The following is a 19,627-nucleotide window of genomic DNA, read 5'->3' as shown; positions in this document are numbered from 1 at the left end:
AACATTACCATCTGGCCATTAACAGAAAAAAAATGTTCACCTCTTACTTATCGCATAATTTTTTAAGTCTAGGTGGAATTTTTAAAAATTTGACATATATTCATGGTATTTAATTTTTATTACACATTGAACGTGCATACTACTCAAAGAAGTTCTATTATATTTTGATAAAATAACATAATTGCTAAGAAAATGAGAAATTTATACCTCAGAGGAAGGAAAATACCTTGATTTTTTTTCTTTTGTACTTGAGGTCTTTTATTTCTGTTTATTCTACTTTTATATATTTTCAACGCCACTGAGCAACAGCTCATGATTTGGGCTTCACTTGATCAAAATATTTTCCTCTGAAAGAATTATTGTCACCGAAACAAATAAATGCCTAAACTCTCTGGAATTCTTTAGCGAGTTTCGCCTCTCTTTGACAGAAAGATGCCTCGATTGTTTGTAAATGCATAGGTTGGCTTTTCAGGCATTGAGAGCAGTTGGGGCTTCACAAGGAAAAAAGGAAAGGGTTCAAGAGAACTGATCATACTTTCTCGATGTGAAGGAGATTATTCCCTGGTCAGTTTCTCTTCCTGAACATGGATTTATATTAGATTGCATTGACTTTGAGAACTGCTGTTGATTCTTGGAAAGTGTCTGTGTGTGTGTGTGTGTGCATCTGCGTGTGCGCTAGGTCTTTTTGTTTTCTGATAATTATCTGCTTGAAGAGAAGAAGACTGAGGGGGTAAATCCTCCAGTCACAGTGACAGAGCGACCTTGCAGGGACTTAACCATGGAATGTTTCAGCAGGTACAGGAGCTGTCCCATCCAGTACTACGGCCACTAGCCCCACGTGGCCACTTACATTCAAATTAAACAGAATGAAATACAACGAGAGGTTCAGTTCCTCTGCCCCACGAGCCACGTGTCAAGTGCTCAGTGGCCACGTGAGGCTAGTGGCTACTGTGTGGGACAGCACAGGGTCACAGAGCCCCGCCACCACCACAGAAAGTCTGCTGGACAGCGTGGTCCCGGACTGCTCTCGGGAATAGATGTGCCAACCCCCTTCTACTAACATCCGCACGACCGAATGAACTTGACTTTGGACTTTCTTCTCTTTGGCCGATGAACTGCCAGTCACTGCAGCCTGCATTTCTCTCGTTCTAACTGGGAAACTTAGCCCTGGTGTGATTCGTCCAGCTTGAGACACACAGCCTGAGAATGAGCTGACTTCCCCTTCTTTCCCAGACAATTTTTCAGGGTGAGAGGAGAACAGGGTAAGTTGAGAGGGGACACTGAGGGCAGAGTATCAGAAGTGGAAGAGGTGTAGATAGAACGACACAAAGTTTCTTTTTAAATTCAAGGACATGCTGCATTTTGTAAGCTCCTGTAGGTTTTATCAAATGTCATATTTCAGAAGATCCGTATGTACAGTGAGTGTGAGACACATTCACCCGAGCTGTTGGCCCTGTCTCACTTTCAAGGATTCATATCCCACTCCGTTCCTAGACATTGTAGGTTCAAACAGTTGAAAGTCCGGCAATTCTTTTTTTTTTATTGCCCCAGTACTTTGAAATTTGTAGATTTGCATATTTTTCATATAAACAATAAAGTTATTGCCATAATTTATGTAATTATTTTGCTTGACTTACTTTTTAAAAAAAAATATTTTTTTATGTAGAGGCTTTCTTTGCATTTAAATTTTGTTCTACATTTTTTATTATGTAATAGGGCCCGACTCCTGGATATAGAATCATGAAGCCACATATAAGAATACCTTTAAGGCATGTGACACATATTGTCCTGTATTTTTCAGACTCTGCCTTCCTCACAAAAGTCCTCTTTTATTTCACTTTAGAGCTGTATATCTAAACCTCTTTCCTAAAATAATAATGGTGTTTGAATCAAAGAGCAAAACATGCAAAATATAAGCTTCTTTCAATTTCTGCTATTATAAAGTTAATGATGCAATTTGGCAACCAGGACCTGGAAAAACAGGTAAGTGGGCAGAAGCACGATGCTTTTAGATGCTCTTCCCTGAGCTGAAATTGGCCCCTGAAATATGGTCCAGGTGCCCCAACCTGCATTACTTCAGCACCTTTCCAAAATATGAAAACATGCTGAGGTCATGCAGCTTGGATTCATCATTATTTAAAATATACACATACTGAACTAATCAATTATCAGTATATTCTAAATGTCTCCTTTTTGTGCATCATAAAATCAAAGTCCTACCTTCAAACAGTGGTGTACCCTCTGCCCAAACTCCTGCACTGTTTTATGTAAAAACTAATCACAGAACACCAAGATAATAATTTTTTGTATTGAACAAACATCAGCTATACCTACAAAGAGTTTTTAAATAAATCATGCAAATGTTTGTAACTAATCAGAATAAATAGCACTGTTTCCAAATTGGTGTAATATTTCCACTAAAATCCACATTTTATATTAACTTATTTTATATATATACACACACACATATATATAACCTATTTTATATATTTATATATCTAAAAGGATCATATTGAAGTGACATATTAAGTCGCAAATTTATTACATAAAAATCCGTTATTTTTTGGAATCTGATAGTTCTCTCTAAATGGAAAGTTATGCTAACTTGTAAATGTACTTTACTAAGAATTATAATATTATACACTATTTTAAATATTATTGGCATTTGTACATATTGAAGTCCAAACGGTCCAAAGAATTGACATGATATTTCAATAGCACAGAGCAAAGCGGCTATGAACCAGGAGATATTAGTGCATCAAGTAGCTTCCAACACCACAAATCCTCACATGTATTTATACCTAGACTTGCCGTCTAATATTTAAAGTAGCTAGAAATCCAGAAAGATTTAAATGAACAGCTTCCACAGTGGGTTTTTTGTTTGTTTGTTTTAATCTATAGGTCACTACGGTCAAGCTATGTACCTGAGGACTCTCCAAGTGGAGGGGCTCGGAGGTGGCCTGTAATCCGAACATCTTAGGAAAATCTAACTTAATCAGGAAACTTTCTAAGTTTTTCTCTTTGAGTTCGGCCTTTCTCTGATCCTAGCCTTGTTTAAAAGATTTAAAGCTCTTTAGACTGAAGAGGATGGTGGTTCCAGCCAAGAAAGAGTGGGTGGGAATTCAAAGCCTTAAGTTGCAACTAGAAGGCAAATGCTATTCTAACATAATTTGAACCTGATTGAACGGCCCAAATTTCAACCATCCTCGAGGAAAAACAGGAAATCTGAACCACAGTCAGAGAGAGATTCCCTGAATTCCAAGCGGAAACAGAGGGTTTCTCCATTCTTTGAAGTTGTATTGCGCCCAAACGTATGGCCTAGAAAATAATAATTAAATGCTGTTTTTGGCCCAACTGATGAGTTTTAAAGCTCCTATCATAAAAAAAAAGAAAAAAACTACTCTTATATAAAAAGACACAGAATCAACCTGTCTTCTGGCTCAAATTTTTCTTCAATTGTATTGAGGTCTATATTCTTTCTTGAAATAAAATTTTCTGTTGCCTTGGTTCCAAAAGAAAATATGAGTTTACTCTCATTTAGTCTGCTGCCACAGCAGAAAGGAAAGGACATGTTACCATGATTGCACCCCCAAGAAATGTATCCCTTAACTTTTGGTAAAGAAATGAACCAAATAATAGATAAGGCCTATTTCTTCTTGAATAGTGGACACAATTCTGAATGTTTTACTCAACCTTCATTTCTGCCATCGCTATCTTGAACGTAGAGTATAAAGTATACTAGAACGGTTATAATCAAAAAAGATGAACCGTAACACGTATTGATGGGGATGTAGAGAAATCAGAGCCCTCATACATTGCTGGCGGGAAGGAAAAATTCTGCAGCCGATTTGGACAACGGCAGCTGCACGATTTTTCCTTTCCACCAGCAACAGTTCGACCGTTTCTTAAAAAGTTAAGTATAAATGTATCATGTGGCCCAGCAATTCAACTCCTAGGTATCTACCCAAGAGAAATGAAAACGTATGTCCACACGGAGACTTAGACTCAAATGTTTACAGCAACATCATTTCTAACAGCCAAACCAATAGAAACAACGCACATGCCCACCAGCTGACGAATGGATAGACAAGATGTGGTCTCTCCACACAGCGGAATACTGCAGCCATCTGGGTCCAGCTGGTGAAGGAAGCCATGCAGCAGGTTGAACGGGGTAAAGAGGTGTGAACTATGATTAACAAGTAACCAGAAGACAAATGGAAACTCTATATGGTGCACTCGGCCTCAGGGAGAGCATCCGAAAAAGCACAAACCAGGAGAGGGTTTGGAATTGCAGGGCCTGTGGTCCCGCTGCCAGAGAGCAGAGAGGCCTGCTGGTTCGGTCAGTCCACAGTTGGTCTGGAGTTGCAGGGCAGACTGCAGGCCCCCACGGGCAATGCGGGTGAAGGAGCAACCAGCGGGTAAGGGCCACCTGTGCCCTGGAGGACACAGAAGGTGTCCCCGGGGAGGGGGCCCCATGGGGAGCCTGCAGAGTATCACCTGCAGGGGCCCCTGGCTTTCTGCGTTGAGGGGGCTGGGGAAAGGTTATCGCCAGACCCAGGCGTCAGGGCTGCTCAGGGGTCGTAGTCCCACAGCTGGGGCCGGCCCACCGGACGTTCCCACCGCACCTGTGATGTCCCCCACCCACCTGCACCTGAAATTGGAGGAACCTCTTCCCCTTGCAATGTCCCTCCAGCGCCCTCTACTGAGAAAGCCGTACATGGTGCTCAGGTTCCGTGGAGACAAGTTCAGGGCATCACGGAACATATACTGAGGGGAGACTGGGGGCTGAGAGGCAAGAAATGGATGCCTGACGGCAATTCTACTCAGCAAGAGGAAGGACCGTAGCGCTGGTTCTTCTTACAACACGGATGAAACGCAAAAACGTTATGCTGCGTGAAAGAAGGCTGTCACAGAGAAACACCTACTGTAGGAGCCCATTTACATAAACTGTCCAGAATAGGCCAATGTACAGAAACAGAGAGCAGACGGGTGTTTGCCAGGGGCTGCAGGGGTGGAGAATGGGGAATGGGTGCTACAAGGGGCAGGGTTTCTTCTGTGGGTGATGAAAATGTTCCAGAATTAGATGATGATGAAGGATGTACAGCTCTCCAAATACACTAAACAACACTGCAATGTACACTTTAAAGAGGTGAATTTTATCGTATATAAATATATCTCCGTAGTCCTATTAAAGAAACACTACTATAGAATTGGAAAAAAAAAAAACCTTCCATGAGACCTAGCTTCATTTGGGTTAACTATGTTGTGCTGTTTTTAACTCAAAGAAGGGAGGGTTGGCAGCAACATGAAAATTTCTTTAATTAGTGTCTGGAATGCTTTGTGAGTTACTCCTGGATAATTAAAATGATTTTTAAGAATCACCCTCTATATGCTTGCAATGTGGCTAAATTCCAATTGTTATCCAGCTCATTCTTTTTTTTTTTTTTTTTTTGCTGTTACCTCTTTTTAATCGATATTTATATTACACAAATTTGTAGAGTCATCATATTAATTCACATTAAGTCATCTTCATTTGTGTGATTTTTTTCCCTATCAGCTCATAATACACACAAAAAACAGGAGAGCCCTAACCCTGTAACCTGCCTCCAGAGCGTTCACAGCGTAGGAGGGCTTGGCATGCGGAAAGGTGACGGGACGGGGACGTGTCTTGCCTCCATCTGCCCTTTACTACTTGGTTGCGAGTTTAGTCTCTGCCGTGTGTCCATCTGACAGGCAGAAGCTAAGCTCTGTGCTTACTGGCAGCTGGGAGGGTCACTTATGGGAAGAGCGAGGTTCGCTGTAACTAAGAAAAACTGACCCATGGAAGTGGCTTCACTTCAACAAATGCAAGTCCAAGCAGACTCACACGCCCTGGTGTGTGTGGTCTAAATTCTCTAACAGTGTGGCCTGACACCCAGGGAAAGAGGACGGGACAGACCGTGAATCACACGTGCTCTATATGATCAGGTTCTCATATTTAATTGCTGATATCAAACCTCTGTTTTGCCACACAGAATTGTTGGTGACTCCCATGATGGATTTCTTCATTTCTCAGAAGTAGCTCACGAGAGCTAGCCAAGCTGCCTATAGCCGTTTGGGAGTAATTCTCTTTGGTCTTCTAATCACTGCAGAGACACAGACGGCTGGTTTTGTCAGTAAGGCGCAGATTATGAACAGAGGCGAGACCCCAAGCAGGTCCAAAAGCCATGCACTTATGAGGCATCAAGGAGAGGGGAGAACTAGACAGCGCTGTATGTATGAGGCCGTCTTCCCTGGGGTGTACACGGACGGAGCAAGGGCTGCCGAGTGACCAGGTCTGGGCTGGGTCAGAGCCCCACCACGTGCGGAGTTCAGCTACCTCTCCTGGGCCGTAGTAGGGCCACTTTCTTTCCACTCTGTCTGCTGCCTCTGGAGACAACAGAAGACAGTATTCACTGAAGTCTGCCAGAAGAAGAAAAACAATGAACACACTCGGATCTCCAACTCTTCGTCTGTCAGTTAAGGGAGAGCAGGAAGGTTCTTTTCCTTCTCTTAGGCAATTAGATGAGCGATACTGGAATGTGAGCATGGAATCCTTGTTGAAGTGCCCAGACTTAGCCACAAAGTAATGAAAACTGAGATTTGAGAAGAACACATTTAAAAAAGCCTGCTCTTAGACAAAGATGATGGGAGAACACACCTGGCAACTCAGGAATCCTGGGCATGAATGACCCTCTGATTTAAGAAGGGAGAGACCCTGCCGACGCTACTAGGCTTTATAACAGCAGAGGGCTAGTCATTACAGATTAAGGAAATACCCAGAGTAGACTGAAAAGGAAGGAGAGGCATAATTCAGCTGTTATTTTAGCACCAGAAAATGTACTTATGAACATGGGGAGCTTTCACTTCCCTTCTCCCAGGTCTGTCCAAATGGACTCAACACCATTCCCTCGGTACTTCCTGGACACCCAATAAACACTTCATGTGGCTGCAGTACTGGGTACTTTTGGATTGCTATCCTATCTACTCCAGACATATTTATTATCTAACTAGGGCCTTCCAAAAATCCAATTTCTTTACCCACTTGCATGACTCAGGGTGGAAATTTCATGCACTGAGAGGGCAGTGGAAAAGATACTCCGAAGCAGCTGGACTTCTTAAAAAGACTAATTTTAAATAGAATCAGAAAAATGCAAATATGTCATCTCACTTGACCATAGTAATAGCATCCGATTTAACATTTTCAGTCCAGACCATCTGGGCTTGATTCTCATCGTTTGAAATTCTATGGGAGCTATTTTGGTTGTGCTTGGGAAAGTTTTGTTTGAGTTACAAGTAGGATGAGAATCTAGTCCTATTGCTGAAATGGAAAGATCTCTCTCATTTTTCCCCCTCACTCTCGGTTTGAGAAAAGTTGCTTTGGGAAGAATCTGGGGCATTAGAACATATTTAAGAGCTGAAGAACATTTCACATGCCACCAGCTATCAATGTAGAACTCAAACGAATGGCATCTTTTATCTAGGAAGGAGACAGCCTATTTCCTCCATATTGGAAGAAACCCACTTTTCCCATACTGCTGATGTTTCTATGCCATTCCTTATGGCATACATGTTTGAATAAGTTTACTCTGTTTCCTAAGAAAGTTCTGGAAAAGGACACACCCTGCATGGCGATAAGACTTAGAGTGAAGGACAACAGTCCTTCACCTTTCTTTGCCTCCGTCTCCCTCCCTTCCCCCTCAGGCTCAAATATTGTGGAAGCTGCAAAAATAGGTTGTGAGTCTCTGATTTTAGAAACATGTTTTCTCTTAAACCTTGTACAGATGCTGTTATAACACCAACATCAAGAGAAAAACACCACCCACAGACTTTCCACCCTAACACATCTCTTCTTTTAATTAAAAGAAAAGTCCCATCTTTTCCTAGTCCATATAGGTACATAATTTTTTAAACAGTTCAGTTATATTAATAACATGTAGTACAACGTGCTCCTTTTTTTAAGCAATTCTTTTTACTTGATTTGGCCTCTTGAAGAATTGGATTTTTATTCAAAAAATTTTAAAAGGTCCACCAAATCCAGCAACATTCATTGACTATTCCCTAGAAAGATTCCTTAACTCAAACATCAGGAAATACAGAATTCTGTACTCTTTTAAATAAGGAAACAGTTTTAAGATTATAGAAAGCAATTCAATGCTAATACAAAAGTCCCGAGTAATGCTTTGGGGATTGAACATACGTTCTGTTTAAAAATTATTTCTTTGCCACATAGGAGAGTGTACATTTTCAAGGACATTTTCTATCCTTCTGAAAATTCAGGATGCTCACTTTTGTCTGTAGAAATCCAAGGTGGCCACTGGCACAACATTAGTGAATTACAAGTGGGTCACAGGTCTTCTAAGCTACAAATTATTGGGTCAACCCCAGGCAAGAGTTATGCAGGTGTTTCTAGCTGCTCATCTATGGCCTGTGGTGACCTTCAGGTTGCCTCTCCTTTCATTCATCAGTCCCCACCCCCATCATGGTGATTATTCAACCCTGTTCACACTCCATAGTTTAGGGTCCCACTGAACAGCCAAAACTAAATGACTGCTATCCCGTCACTGTTTCACATGTTTGAGTCCAGAGTCAAAGTTTTGTTGATCTTCGTAACCCAAATCTAACACAAGGCCTAGAATATATCAGCACTTGTCAAATGTTTACTGAAGAAAAGTATGTCAAATTAATACTCAAGAGACATTATGAGTATCCTTGAAAATAATTTAATACTCTTCTATTTAGAACCAGGTCCCTCTCCTATAATTATCAATTACAAGAACGGGCCTCCTCCAAGCTTTTTAAACACCAAAAGAAGTGTAAAGTCTTTGTTTAAACCCTAAAGGCTCTTTTATCTGGAGATTTCTGTACCTTTTAAGAAAACAGAACTGGGTCAGCTTTAGAAGAATTATTTGCAATTTCAAAAGGGGGTAATGACATGGGAAGCTTGTTTTTTTCCCCCTTTCAAAGCCCTTCTGGTCGTCTAGTTGGGTATTTGATTTCACTTTAATACTTATGCAAATGATTATAAGACTCACTAATCTTGGATGTATGATAAACATGAAACATTTATAAAGATAAGATCTTAAGTAAAAAGTGCTTATCCTAGAACCTTAACCAAAATCACCATACAAAGTCCACTTAAGGGAGTTCTGCCCGTGGACCGCCTTTACCTACAAAGTTCACTTAAGGGACTTTTGCCCGTGGACTGCCTTTACCCAGCTCCAGAACTGGAAGAATCCATAATGTGGATCCACATAGATAACAGGTGTGGGAAAAGACAACAGTCAATTACCATAGACAATCAGCCTGAACTCTGCAGAGAGAGGGACTTACATTCTATTAGTCAAGGCTGAAATGTATGCACTCATTAAAGGAATAAGCAAATACCTGTTGACCAATTTGGGTTCATTCAGGGACTTAGAATAGTTAGCTATGAAAATAGAATGAAAATAAGCGCCATGTGCAAAGAAACAGAACTAACTTGTACTGAGCAACCCAAATCACTACACAGGGAGCCAAAAGCTTTATATAGACTGATGGTTGCCCAGCCTGCAGCATATTAAGTCACTGCCAGGCCAGCCACCCGAGGTCAATCCAACAAGAATCTCTGGGGAAACAGTGTACTTTACAGCTCCTCACGCAGGCTTCAGAACGACTAAAAGGTTACCTCCTCTAATGGTGGTCCCAGCCCAGCAGCATCAGCGCCACCAGGGTCCCCAAAAGAAATGCAAATTGTGAGCCTGAATCCAGAACAACAGAGGGGAGCCTCTGGGGGTGGGGTGGGGGGCAGGGATCTGTGTTTCACAAGCCCTGGATGCACACTTAAGATCTAGAACCACTGGTTCGGGCAATCTTATGACCATTTTACAAATGAGGACGTTGAATTTAAGCGGTGATCCTGAACGTTCAGCAGACTGGTAAGGGGTGTAGGTGGGACGTGAAGCCTGCTTTTATTTAACCAAAAAGTTTGTGCTCTTTTGATGGCACCACAAGGTGAACCAGGAAGAATTTAAGAACTTTTTAACAAACAATTTCTGCTGATAGGCATGGTATTATTATTTTAATAACTTGATTGATGATTTTTAGTCATTCTCCTTAAGACCCGTCATACATACAATCAACACAAAGTAGGTCATAAGAATAACTTACAGTGCTAAGTAGGCTATATTCTGTATCAGAACACAGCCCCTTTGCTGTCGTAGGTTTGCTTCCTAATTACTTACGGTAACGCTCTATTTATCTTCATAATGCACGCGCTTACCATACATTCTTAGTTATGCCTCCAATAAAAATGGATTTACCATTTATTTTATGTCAATTTTGTAGGAAGCTCTTTATTCTAACTGCAACCAAAATGAGATGCAAGTGATTATATTAAATTTTACAGCTGAGCCAGGCAGTATTTAAATGTCCATTTGAGACAGTATTTTGTTAACAGCATACTAAAGAAGATTACAATGGTCTTGGATCTTAAGAGTACTTATTGGAGTAATTAAATTCCTTAGTCCAAAAGAACTACTATCTTTATTGATCCTTCCATGGCCTTCATTTGTGTTAGTTATTTGATTTTTCATTTTTATTAATACAAAGAACATCTTGTTATTTTATTTTTTATAAAATAAAAAATATTTTTATTTTTTAGCCTTTATTATTTAGGCTAAAGTTAAGATACAGTGAGAGGGGACTTCCCTGGTGGCACAGTGGTTAAGACTCCGTGCTCCCAATGCAGGGGACCGGGGTTCGATCCCTGGTCGGGGAACTAGATCCCACATGTATGCCACAACTAAGATCCTGCATGCCACAACTAAGCCCAGTGCAGCCTAAATAAATAAATAAATTCATTTAAAATAAAAAAAGAAAGATGCAGTGAGAAAATAATAGGAGAAGGAAGGCAATAAACACCATTCACAGTGTTATGGTGTTTCTTAACAGAAAGAAAACAAAAGGGAAAACTAACAGAATTACCAGTGCTGAAACACAAAAAATGTGAACACATTCCATAAACTTCAAACAGTGGCAAAAAAGGAAAGAGGAATGCTTCTAGTGAACTGAACTGGCAAAAGGCATCTTATTAAATATGCCTCCGTTTGTGTCTCAAAAGTATCCAAAATATAACTGAAGAAAACCTGCCTGAGCTTAAAAACAAAAAGTCTATACACAATTAGCAGATCCACTGAGTTCCTGGCAAAATGAATGAAAATACATGTACATTCTCTATGAATATTTTAAAAATTGAAGTATAAAGAAAGACAGTGCCTCAAATATCAAGGAAAATAAATAAGTTTATGACAGCATGAAATAAAGCTGACCTCTCCCTGTGAACTAGCAATGGTAAATATCAGAAGACAAATAATCAATGTATTCAGGACTTGGATGAAAGAACTTTCTACAACCAAGATATGTGTAAATGTAACAGGGACACATGAGCTCATGGAAGACAAGGATTAGGTCTACTTCATTCACTAGGATGCGTTCACTTGTTTTCTTTAAAGACATATTCATTGAGCATCTGCTACAAGAGAACAAAAAGAGACTTTTACTGGAAAGCAGGCAATAAGGAAACCAATACCCAATCAGTTTTTACTTCTAATTATGAACGATGTTGTCGAGAAATAAATCATGCCACGGGGGTTAGCGATGGCCACGTTAAGGAAGTGCGGTTTGTGTCTCGGGGAAGATTAAGAGCTTGGCAGGCAGACAGGATGGCTGGAGTGCTTCTTCCAGACACCGAGGGTGGTGCTCATGCAGCAAGCAGGAAGCCTCACTGAACTGGAGAATTCCAGCATGGCGAGGTATCATGTAAAAGGGAAGGATAATGCGAAGTGATCCAAGACAGCTACTTCAGCTCCAGGTCCCTGAAAGCGTGGCGGGAGATGAGGGATGTTGAAATTCATCCCCAGAACCAAGGAACGTCATCGATGAGTTCTTGGTGGTGGAGTCACAAGATGAAGTCTTGGGTTTTAAAGAGCTCTCTCTGGCAAGTGGAGAGTGTATTGAGGAGTGGAGAAAATGTGTGGAGAGACCAGTTAGGAGGCCCCTGATGTAGTCCGGGCGAGGCATGATGGCAGTCTTGACAAAGTGACGGCAGAGGAGAGTGACAGGAATGAAGAGGTTTGATAAAAACCCACAGGATGCAGCAACTGAGTGTGCATTCAGAGAGGAGTCTGGGACGGCTCCCCCGAGGGGCTGTTTGGGGTGCCATTCACTGACACGTGCAACAAGAAGCACACTGGGAGGGGAAGAGCATGAGTTTCATTTTGGGAAATGCTGAGTTTGAGGCACCTTTGAGATTCACAAGCAGATGCAGCTGGATGTGGGGAATAGCGTTTGAGGAAGAATCTGGACCTGAGATATTATTTGGGACTGAAAGGTGTCTGGCTGACGGTTTATGCCACAGGCAAGAGAGCCTGTGATCAAGCCTGGAGGGGGTCTATATTCAAAAGTCATAATAAGTCCTCAATAAATATTTCTTGAATGCTTGATTGGCTTTCTCAGAGGTGAAAATCCACTCTTGGTAAATTTAACACAGATTATTTTCTCACAAAGTTTTTGGGTGGGAATGGGATTTGGAGAGGTTTGAATGGAGGCCCCCAAAGATATCATGTCTTAATCCCTGGTACCTTCCAAATGTTACATTTTATGCCAAAGGCTTGGCAAATGTGATTAAGGCTTTTGAGGTGGGGAGATTATCCTGAATTATCCAGATGGGCCCTAAGGGCAATCACAAACGTCCTTATAAGAGAGGCAGAGGAAATCTGACACACATACAGAAGGAGAGACTGGTGCCCTGATGCCAGAGCCATGGAGTGACAGGGTTACAAGTCAAGGAACTCCAGCAGCCACAAGAACCTGGAAGAGGCAACACAGATTCTCCCCTAGAGCCTCCAGAGGGAGCACGGCCCTGCAGACACCTTGATTTCAGCTCAGGGATGCTCATTTTGAACTCCTGATCTTAGAACTGCGAGAGAACAAAATGTGTCTAGTTTTAAACCACCGTGTTTATGATAATTTGTTACAGTAGCCATCGGAAACTGATACAAGATTAGTAAATGGATGTAAGAGGGACTTGAAACATACCACTTCATTCTTGACTTTGCTAAACAAGAAAATATAAACTGAGGGCTGTGTGTAACCGCCATAGGAGTGTCCATGGGCGTTAGGAGTGAGGGACAGACTCCGGTAGGTGAGGACAGCGGCCTCAGTGCTCTCGGCAGGAGAAGGGCAGCTTGCCATGGGCATTAGAGACTACGGGGATGGTACCATCCTTGGAGAGTACTGGGGCTCCTTGGGGAGGAACCAGTCCCAGAGGAAGAGCTGGCAGCATTTTCAACACGAGGAAGCCTCACCCCCACTCCCTGGAGTAGGACAATCAAAGCAGTGGAAGTGCTCGGAAAGCCAGCAGGACTCGCTTACCAAACACGCAGGAACACTTCCCTGAGGATTACCAGAACCACTGGGTACCATGTGAGAGGAATGAGATTGCCAACAGAGAGGGAGGCCAAAGAACCAGAGAAAACGGATTTTATAACTGTGACTGCGTTCCTACATTGACTTCCAGGTTGTTCTGTTCTTGCATCAGTTACCTCTTGCCGTGATGCTTCTGCATATCAAACAATCACGACCCCACCCACACAATACCCCCCACCCCCACCCTGGCACACAATAATGAGTGTTTATACTCATGTGGCTGGTGTCAGTGCGGGGTCAGTCAGGTGGTCCTACTGATGTTGCTGGGCTCATTCACAGCTAGGAATTGGCTGGTTGGCTGGCCTTCCTTGGGGCAACTGAGGTGCAAGAGAAAGAGAGGTCCAGGCCAAGCATGCAAGCACTTCCCAAGCTGCTGGCATCTGACAACATCCCATCAGGCAAAGCAAATCACATGGGTGAGACCAGAGTCCAGGGTGGGGAAGAACACCCAGACCACAACAGAACAGCACCACCCAGTTACAGGAGAAAGACGGGGTGTGGATCTGGGGACAATGACGCCATCTAACACCCATGCCTTAAATACTAAATAACTGCACAGGATTGGATGATTACTCTCCCTCAACTTAATACACTGGCCCTGCATTTATAGCTACCTTTCTGTTTCACAAAAGGGCTATTTTTACGATTTTTGTTTATCTCAACTTTCCCTCTTTTTGAGACTCAATTTCCTGAGTTCCCCAAAGAAACAAGTATGCAGTATTGGTGTCTCCCATTTTGCCATTAAAGTTTCATATGTCACCCAAGAAGCCACCCAACATCTCCCGAGCTAATTCATGCTCCATCTTTCACAGGCAGAGCCTCCCTGGAGAAAGTCAGAATCTTCAATGAGCTCAGAGCCACAGTTAACTGCCCTGAAGGTATTTCACCCCACCCCCACCCCCGCCCGCCCCTTTTTTTTTTCTCAGTGAAGTAACTCATCCGTGAATGCTCTCCTTTATAAGCTATTCCTGAAGGTTCTCCATATTGGTTAAAACAAGCCAGGCCCTGATTTCTCAAGGCTCACGGTTCATCCCCTCTCCCCCAACTTGTCTCCTTACACACCTACCATATTCAGCTTTCTGCCTCCTAACAGAAGCAAGCGTTCAACATTTATTGATCGTCTGATCTGGGCCGGATACTCATTTGAGTGCTGAGGTAGGTCCAGGTCCTGCCACCAGATAAAGTCCACGACCCTGCGTTAGGTTTAAAGGTCAGAGAAATAACAAATATCTGAAAAATATGAGCATGATTCAAACATGGCATAGGCTGTACTGCTACTAAAATCCAATCACATTATTGTTTCTCTGACCTTCAAATTTAGCTGAGTCTTGTACTTTTATTGGCTAAATCTGGCAATGCTAGATCTGGAACAAGAAGCAGACACAATCATCGCCTTTCCAGACTTCATCGTCTAGTAGACACGACAGGAACATAACAAGGTAATTACAAGATTTCTTTTTTTAAGTAAAAGAAAGTGGAAGGGAAAAAAGGAGGCACTGGGTATTTGGGGCTATTTAATGGGGACTGACCCACATCCAGTGTGTGTGTTTCAGAAAATGCTTCTTCGTATCTCTTAATACTCAGTTATTAAAATAGTCAGCATAGATTCATACTGTATTACACTATAATTGCTTTCACAGTAACTAAGTGAGGGGTTCCTAGGACACAGTTATGTGATGAGGAAGCGGGGATTTCTGCACACAAGTCGTGAGAATACGGAGCCTCGGGCAGTGTCACCAAAGTGCAGTGCTTGTGTCAGTACGTGCACCTGCCCAGGGCTGCCGGCCGAGCCTGCGCCTCTGTGTGCCGAGGACTCCCTGGGGGTGTCTGCTGTAAGGTGGGCGACGCTAGTGCCTTTGCAAAGGGATCCAGAGCTGTCAGGCTACTTGTAAGAAGCAGTTCTTCTCCCCGGCCTCCCCTGCGCCAGCATGTCTACACACACAGCCCCCACACACGCCTCCCCATACAGTTACTCTCATCCAAGCAAAACAGAAGGGAGAGCTGGACAGAGAACTTCATGCAAGCTGATCCTGAAACGACTGAGATCACAGAACGTGGCTGCAGGCTGGGCGGTGAGCAGACAGGTGGCGCCACAACGCAGACGCGGCTTCGCTGGGGTGGGGTGGGGTGTGGATGGGGCTCTAGATTTCTAAGCAGCGCCCAGGGGAGACGGGTGCTGCCGGTCTGAGGACCACACGCTGAGTAGCAAGGCCCTCATCAAGGGGTTTTGCCGAGAATTTTCCACAGTGCCCTTCTGCACCAATAAACATACATAAATATCCACAGTAGATGGGAAAGCGGAAGTGACTCTTCACGGGAAGCAGCCTGAACCCTGGTTGAGAGAAAACATGTTATTAGGGTGCTGGGCGGTCTGGCCTGGCCCTCGACTCAGCTCACTGGCTTGTGGGATCCTCGGCCTCGCTTCCCGAAGGGCTGAGTCTGCGTGGGTGGCGGGGCGGCCCTCCATCGTGCACCAGCACCCGAGCTTGTGGCACAGAACGACGGCCCCAGCTCTGGTTGGCACTCATTCATTTAGGGCCCCTTCAGGCAGTGGTGGGCGGCGGGCACGGGCGGCGGGCAGCGCTCAGCAGATGTCAAGGTGAGCAGAGGAGACCACAGCCAGCGACAAGATCAACGTGACGAGCCCCGACGGAAGGACGACTCGAATTCTGGGCCAGAGAAGGCTTCCCCGAGCAGGAGACCTTGGCGATGGGAAGAAGAACGGCTCGGAAACCCAGAGCGGGTAGCATCTAAGAGACGACTCATTGCCCGGATAATGCAGCTGAGTTCCAGGTACGTCATGAGACCCTCCGACGGTCACGCCAGGACCGGCCCCTGACCTCCTGGGTGACAATCCGCGTGACCGGCACCTGACCTCCCGGGTGACAATCCGCGTGACCGGCACCTGACCTCCCGGGTGACAATCCGCGTGACCGGCACCTGACCTCCAGGGTGACAATCCGCGTGACCGGCACCTGACCTCCCAGGTGACAATCCGCGTGACCGGCACCTGACCTCCCGGGTGACAATCCGCGTGACCGGCACCTGACCTCCAGGGTGACAATCCGGCGCCCCTCCTCTGGCCTCCGGAACCTGACGCCGAGCCGCGGCAGTGCTGTCGAGAGCCGCTGGCTGGAGTCTGACCCTCGTTCAGCTTCCCCAGGTGCTATTTTCCTCGCCGAGCCTCACGATGCAGCTCGGTTTCTCACTCGTGTTTATCCCCCCCCCATGACGCGGTATTCATCCCAGACGTCTTTCCTGTGATGAAGGACTCTTGTACTGCCAGCACCTCTTTTCTCTCTGTGAAACTACAGTGATTTCATACCTTGGAGTCCACCAACATCTTCCATATTTCCCCAGGTTGGAGGCTTAGACGTCGAAGGTACAACAAACAAACTGCAGCCTGCATCGCCCGGGGGATGATTTTGGTTCGCAGAAAAATAAACCGTGATTTCACCGCCTTGTCTGAGCTTGCGGGAGCGACCTACAGGGCGTGGATGTTTGCCGGGCAGGACGGGCCTCCCGGGGATGAATCGTGGGTGCGCGCCCACGCTTTCTGCGGCACTGGCGCAGCCCCCATGTCCCCCGCAGAAAGCTCGGGATCTCCCTGAGCTGCACCCACGCTGAGGGATGACAGAGATGACTGAAAGGCAGGAATAAGTCCGCCAACATGAAGATCGGTGCTGTGATTCGCCGCACGTCACAAAGTTTGTCTGCAGGGTTTGGCAGAGAGGCGGATCGTGTGTGGAGACGCTGGTGAAAATTCAGAATTACGGCTCTCAAAAGTTTTAGTTGTTTTAAATGCCAAAGATAGTTTTTTTAAAAAAAAATTAAATTCACAAACGTAATCTCATGCTTTTAGAAGAGTATATCAGATTTGATGATCTGTCTAAGCCTAAAGTATTCTGGAGGATAGATTGCATGGTTTCGAGAAATTGGAACATAATCATATCCCACAGGTAACATATTCTTAATTCCTGGGGGACCTTAATTTATGCTGGATTTAAACATTACATGATTTACTATTACAGCAAACGAGCATATCAGACCAGAATAACCATTATTCAAGCATAGGGAAATAAAAGAGGTAAGAATGAACCTCCTGCTTTCCTGAGAATTTTGTGTGCATAGTTTGTTTGTTTGTTTCAAGACAAACTACCTCTCTGTCAAACAAACACAGCTTAGCTTGTCAGGAATTTTGAATGAACAGTTATTTCTGGGGCTAGTTTGATAAATCCCATGTAAATCACCAATTTCTGTGCCTGACATATAGAAGGTTTACATAAAGTATTTCTTCTCGTCTCCTGGACTATATTGAAGCTGGAACCCGTAGTGTACACTTTTATGGGTGGAAAGAAACTTGAAAATTAGTTCAACATTCAGTTAAAAAAACAAAGACACAAGAGGAAAACCTTTTGTGCAGATGTGTTCGTTTTGCTCAAATACATTAAGAATATATCAACGTAGATATGGGAAAATTACAATATGGGGAGGAATGAATGGGTACGCACAAATGTATAATTTAAGGAATTGAAGCTGGTTTGCTTCTGGCCCACCTGCCTTTAACTGAACAACTGGGCTTTCCTTTGCTGGAAATAAAATATGTAAAATGACTCTCGCTTTAGTGCCCATGCATGCACCCATATATATGCTGCAAGCCTACCTGGAATGCTCTCCCTCTAACTCTTAGCATAGCTCCTGCCTCCCTACCCTTCAACTCTTGGCTTTATCCCATTCTGTACCTGTGTATTTGTTGAAACAACTACGCTTTGACTCCCACTGAGCTGCGAGCACAAGGAGAGCAGACACGATGAGTCCTTGGCTTACCAAGGTCCGCCCTGCCTGGCAAGTGGTGCGCACTGGAGGCACATTAGCTGTATAAGGGGATGGCTTGCTTCCAGTCCTTGTTTACCTCGGTCCTTGAATGTAAGCAACCTATCGGCTCAATCCTAGGCAGGGCACGTCCTGAGATACTCGCAGGAACCGAACGCCCGGGATGGGATCTGGCCGCACGTGCCCTGGGGTGGAGCAGCCCAGCGAGGCAGGCGTCCCTGCGCGGTCACGCACCGCGCGCAGCTGCGGTAGGACCAGAGCTCCCGGGGAACCGACCCTCGTCAGGCGCCTAAACGAGGGCTCTCCAGTGCAAGGGCTCTGTGTCCTCCCAGAGGTGGGGCGTGAAGAGGCAGCGGCGTGCTTTCACAGCGAAGAGCCGGGGGAAGGCCGGCACTTCTTTCCGATCAGCGAGCGACGCTGCGCACAGCTAACCCCCAGACCCGGGTCGCGAGCTTATTCCAGGCATGGGTGTGGCCGCAGGGAGAGGGCAAGAGGATGAGCTTAGTTCAAGAAGATGTGGACCAGGGGAGAAAGTCAGTCAGTGGACAGAACCTCAACTCTCTCCGGGGTGGAACAGAAGCTTCTCAGGACCTTAAGGACAAAGCCCTAAACCAGACAGCAAACAGGCAAATGTGGGAGTTGAAGGAACCAGGTGGGTGGAGGCAGTGCTGGGCCAGAAATCTGAGAAATTAAATGGGAAGCAGGAGGACGAGGAAGGGGAGGGGGAGGAGTAGGGGAGGGGGAGGGGGAGGAGGAGGGGAGGGGGAGGGGGAAGAGGAGGGGAGGGGGAGGAGGAGGGGGTGGAGGAGGGGAGGGGGAGGAGGAGGAGGAGGGGAGGGGGAGGAGGATGGGAGGGGGAGGGGGAGGAGGGCAGCAGCAGGGACTCCAGCTGATCCTCTGCAGGCAGCCCTTCATGTCCAACAAGGATCTGGCACCCGGACGCTGCATATTAGTGGCCCCGCCTGCTTCGGGGGTCCTGTGTGGTTTCTTGAAATGAAGAAGTCCCATCACTAAATCTATTCGGCATGCTGAGACATTAGTCACATTTCCAGCTCGGATATTTGTTTATATAGAAAGTTCCCGACACTCTTGCGCAATGTGTAAATAGGAGAAGAACAGCACAGCTTGGATATCGTGCGTTACACTCATCATGTTGGCATGTTAGGGTGATACAGAGGGTCACGAGTGTGAACTGCATTTAGTTATTCATTTGTTCATTGATTTCCTGAACAAGCATTTATGTATCACATCCTATATTCATATAGAGAGTTCTATATGAATATAGAAGGTGATATATAAACACTTGTTG

This window comes from Balaenoptera musculus, chromosome X (assembly GCF_009873245.2).
Source record: "Balaenoptera musculus isolate JJ_BM4_2016_0621 chromosome X, mBalMus1.pri.v3, whole genome shotgun sequence".
Taxonomy (NCBI): domain Eukaryota; kingdom Metazoa; phylum Chordata; class Mammalia; order Artiodactyla; family Balaenopteridae; genus Balaenoptera; species Balaenoptera musculus.
The sequence above is the reverse complement of the archived record's forward strand: the minus strand, read 5'-3'. Positions refer to the sequence as shown.